Genomic DNA, 5,637 nt, shown 5'->3' with positions numbered 1-5,637 from the left:
TGTTGGGCTATTGGAGCTAACTGGTTGTGCTCTCTCTGGGCGAGTGAGTATGAGTTCTTTTAGTTATTTTAAATTAACTTTCTTTATTGTGTTTAGTTGTAAATGGTAGGATGGTTTATCTTATATTTTGTGATATGGTTAAAAAGGATGATGGCATATGAATGATGATTATAAGGTTTCCAAAGAGAATTCCTTTGGATGGTTATGTGTCTAAGTGTATGTATTGATATATGATAAAAATAATCAAAGGTTATTTTGATGCTCTAAATACCCTCCAGTCTCAAGAAGAGGAGGATATTTATGTGGTAGAGAGCAACAGGAGGTTCCTAGTCTACTGGTTAAATTGTTTGGTCATAGATGCTTGAAAGGATTAATTTTGCAGTATGGTGATTGTTGTTGAGGAAGTTATAGTTATTCCACCTCAAAGGTAGGACCTCTATCAATACATGTATCTGGATGGTCAGTCTAGAGTTGTAAGATTAAATGTGTATGAATATTGTTAGTGATTGACATTGAATTATAGAATGACATTGTAAATGATCTTATATGTGTTCTTTGATAAACTAACTTACCATTTTCTGTGTGTTTGTATTTGTTCACTTCTTTGGTTGCAATGATCATTTTTATGATGTGAGTAGATGAGGAGTTGTCTTTGGATCAGATGTTAGGCGGTGTATGGAGCATAGGATCAGTCTTAGTTCCCTAGTTTGCCGATGTTGTATATCTATATTTAGTTGTATATAGTTCTTTTTGATAAACTTCTAACCGCACTTTAACTTTCAAGTGTAAGGAGTTTTATTGATAGAGATTTTATCCTCTTTCATAGTATATGTTATTCTATTATGATTATGCTTGGATAACTGTAAAAGTTCATATATATTTTCCTCGTCATTCTTCCAACTTTATTGATGTGTGAACTATTGTATAATAGTATTAATACTATTGAAAATTGAAATGTTACACTCATAGTTATAACTAATCAATAATTATTATTTTTTATATTAATGAATATAGCACCCGTTAATTTATTCTCCTCTCATTAAATGTTCAACGTCATTTAATTAGAGTATTTATATTTTACAAAGTCATAGTTTATTAGGTTATGTTTTTATTTTATTTTTTTCATTTTTTAATTTCATAATTTTGAACATTTTTATCAATTATACCTTTATATATCTTCTACTATTCCATTAGTTTGTACATATCCATTTATTATATATGGACAGAAAGAGAAAAAAAGTGACATTTAAGATAAGTAAAAATATAGAGTATTGAAATAAATCTCTTGATTATATAGGCCGGAGATTGGTAGCATTGAATGCGAAGGGAGTAAATGTGGAAATAATCATAGAAGTGTTCATATTTAATTTGCAAAATATTGTGTTCAAAGTAAAACGTGAGTGATCAAACTTTCATGAGGACATTATTAAATTTTAATCACACGTATTTCTTTTTTATAAGGATGAAATATACTTTTTTTTTTCTCAAACTATTACAAAAGAGTTATGTTTTATTAGTATTTTATTTGTATATTTTATGAAAATAAAGTATAACATCATTCTTAACTACATGTGAAGTTTATTGAGAAACTCCATTTTTTATATTGTATGTCATTTATTGGAAGGATATTTTACACAATTTTCACAAAATGAAGAGATTAAATACTTAATAACTTAATTTAAGAACAAAACACATTTTTATAATACTTTACAGATAAAAAATTTGTATAACTTTTTATTTTTTAAAATTGATTCTCATATTCTCTCATAGTAAGCCAATTTTGGGATAAAGAAATATTGAATGATTCAAAAGTCAAAGAGAGAGAGAAAAATATTATGATTGTCTATTACTGAATACGTGATGATGTATGTTTCGGTTAGATATTTTGTAAGATCGAGAGACGTATTTTTTTGACGTGATTTTTCTACCTTCTGATGCTTGATTCGCCTCAGTATCGGACGATATTAGTGAGTGACTAAGCGATTTAGTGCCCACTTCTAATGCCTAAGTCATCTGCTGTGCTTGTACTCTTGACGGCTCGATTGTATTCTTGATCAAAGGGGGGGGTACCTGCAAAAGGCACTCTAACGTTCAAATTAGGAGTGATTTTGGGAATTGTTTATCACAATTGAATATTTGAGTTCTGATCAAACGTAGGTAGAATGTACCTGGCTTTTGGCCTTGACCTCATATTTATAGGTTATCTGATGGATCATAAACTAGCACAAATCCAATAAAATAAAAATAGATTTACCGTTAGATTAAGTTAGTTTCTCATAAATAGCTTAACGAATATAATAACTTTATTTTATCGTCTATTAGACTATTGGGTCAATAATAACTTAAACGTTGGCCCAATTATGGCCCAACATCAATAAAATCATTTTGACTTGGTTGACTGTTGTTGCTGTAGTGGATGGACCGAATGGTCCTGAGTGTAAACCCTTCGGTCTCTACTATATACGATACATATGCCCCCCAAGTCCAAGTTAACCATTCGACTTTATTTAAGGTTAACTATAGGTTGTTCTCGTTGTATTAAGGAACTTACTTTCCTAGACCGAATAATTTGTGTGCAGGATCTTGTCATCTGCACTGTAAGGCTGAATGGCTAATTACCACTGAGGTCAAATGGCTGAATACTTTTGAGGCCAAATAGTCGAGTACCTGTGAGACCGAATGGCCGATTACCTGTGAGGTTGAATGGTCGAACACTTGTGAGGCCAAATGGTCGAGTACTCATGAGACCAAATGGTCGAATACTTGTGACACCTCTCGGTTTAAGACGAGAGTGAGAGTTCATGAAGAAAGTTCTCACTGCTTGATTTAGGACAAGAGTGAGAGTTCATGGAGAACCTAACCGCTTGTTTTAGGACCACGGGTTCTCAGAGAGTGTTCTCTGGGTTTTGTGGACGAGAGTGGGAGTTCTTAGAAAACAGGTAGGCTTTGTTTCAACACCAAGAGGTGGGGTGAATTGGTGAGGTTTCAAAATAAGAGTCTTTTTAAAATCTTTTTCACAAAGTAGAAAGCTTTACACAATTTGTTGAATCTCAAGTATTGAAAATTTAAGTGCAGTGTAAATCAAAGTAGACTACGAAATTTAAAGAGTCGACTGAATGTAAAAGAGAAGGGATAGAGAATTCAAACGCAGGTTTTTATACTGGTTCGGCCTCAATGCCTGCATCTAGTGTCCTTCCAATCCCAGGAAGCAAATGCACTATAATGGTCAAAGTTTTTACAACAAGGTTTTATAGAGACCTCAATGTCAAAAATATAAAACACCTCTCTAACCCTCTAACCAAAATATAGGCAATACGCACAGCAAGATCTGCAGCAAGATATCCCTTCTCCAGTAATCTGTAGCCCACATTGAACAATCCTCAAAGTGTACCAGACTCCACGAGTCTACCCCCTGTAATCACAACAGGTACAACAGCCACAATCTTTACAAAGATTGAGAGAAATCTTGATCAACAAGCAAGCACCGCAATGTGTAGAGTTTGATCAACTAGTAAGCACAGTAGAATTCTCCTTCAGAACCTCTTCAAAGAATGATGATCTCCACGGTCTTCTTGATGAGTTCTTGGAGCACTAAATCACAGAGAAACAATCTAAAAAAAAATATGAAAATGTTAGTTTTTCCAAAATTTCTATGAATAGTTCAGGTCTCGTCTATTTATAGATTTCTATAAATCAGACGCTCCTGTAGTCGACTAAGCTATTAAGAGAGTCGACTGTCCTCTGACAGTAATCACAGTTAAGTCAAAGTAGTAGCAATCAAGTCAAACAAATTAATTCCACATTCAATACAATTGACTCTCTGATACGCGGGGTCCTAACAGGCTGCATCCAGGTCCTATAACAAGACAGATGGCTCGACAACTACAACAGGAACTTAACAAGCCAACACCAAAAGGTCAGATATTTTTCACATGTTTTGAATGGAAGTCAGGAGATCAGGATCAAGAGCCAAGATGGTCCAAAGAAGGAAAGGGCTAGAAGCACATTATTCCCACATGTTTGGCACGACATATGAGCTTGCATAAGTGTATACACATGTATCACGTGCCACTTAGAATAGGTTTTATTTTTCACATGCTAAAATAAGCCTTCTAAAAGGGAAACACATGTAGCACATGGCTGTCCACGTGGAATTAGATCCACATTTCACGGAGCCATGCTTTTCCTTGCCATTGACAAGAGGTTCTCTTATAAAACCTCCAAGGCAACCTTTGTACTCCACTTTTGGATGATCATAGAAAAACTCTGCTGAAATGCTTAGTCATTTTCTCTTTTCCAAGAGTCACTCCATAGCTTGTTTCTCCATTGCAACTTTCTTCCTCTTGTGGAAGCCGTCTGAGTTGTAGACATCTCTTCAAGCTAGCCTCCGCTCCAATCCATCTCTGATAAACACTTTCATCCGCTGCCTTCCTACCAAATTCCTCCATCCGGATCTGGTTGCTACTACCGTCACCAACCTGCATTTGCCTGGTACTGTTCCATTCATTTCCACCGCTGGTTTCTCTTCTCCTAGGCCCTCCTCTCACGGATCTACAAGCTTACATCAAACCTTGATGTATCAAGTGGTATTCAGAGCAAGGTTCCAGCCAAAACCGTGAGATAAATGTATTTTCTTTCCATTTCCATACTGTCAGAACACTCTGCAATGTCTTTGATTCTGGTTTCAATTTTTTTTTTCGTGTTCCAATCATTTGCGTTTTATTTAGGTTCTGTGTTGAGTCTTCTTGATACTAGCTGTGTGTTTGCTTGAGTCATTTACATTTTTATTCGGTTCATCCTTGCTTTGTTGAGTCTTTTAATTTGAGCATCATACCATGTATGTCACAGTCATGTTCATTTGATTTTTCTGTCATTAAATCTGGTTTGAAACCAAGTTTTACCTAACTGAGATTGAAGTGAAATGGACATGTTCTGTACCATCAAAGAGCAATGAAATTTCCTATGAGAAGCTCAGGTGTTTAAATTGTTTCATTCTGTTACCAATAAGGAGCATTGGTAAAACTTGAAGAATTGTTTTGATGATGCTGCAAGAAGTATTATTTAAAGAGAACATTAGATTTATTTAAAAAGCAACTTGTAGAGTTTGGATGTAGTAGGAAAATCTTAAACCTTGTATTTTTAATTGGAATAATCGATTATGGACAAGCTATAATCAATTATCACTTACATTTTTACCTGCAATAATCGATTATCAAGGAGCAATAATCGATTATCACAAGTTATATAGGAATAATCAATTATCACTTCATATAATCGATTATCACTTTTTGAAAAACCTGTAACGGACTTGAATAATCGATTATCACTTACAATAATCGATTATTTGTGGCAGTTGGGAGATGACCTTTCAGATTCTGACCCTGGGCTTATAAATAGGTGCTATGAGAACTTCAGAAAAAAACGTTGTGAACTTAGGTCTTTTGTAGAATACAGTTTGTCTGAGGAAGTTCTCAAAAGCTAGTTTTGATCCCTTGCCTGGTCTTGTGAAAAGGAGAAGCTCGCGTTTCGTGTGTCGATAGTCGGAGCGGTTCTCTTCGAGTTGGCAAGGTGCTCTGCCTGGTCTCGTGAATAGGAGAAGCTCGCGTTTCGTGTGTCGAAAGTTGGAGCGGTTCTCTT

This window comes from Vigna radiata, chromosome 8 (assembly GCF_000741045.1).
Source record: "Vigna radiata var. radiata cultivar VC1973A chromosome 8, Vradiata_ver6, whole genome shotgun sequence".
Taxonomy (NCBI): Eukaryota; Viridiplantae; Streptophyta; class Magnoliopsida; order Fabales; family Fabaceae; genus Vigna; species Vigna radiata.
Note: the sequence above shows the minus strand (reverse complement) of the source record.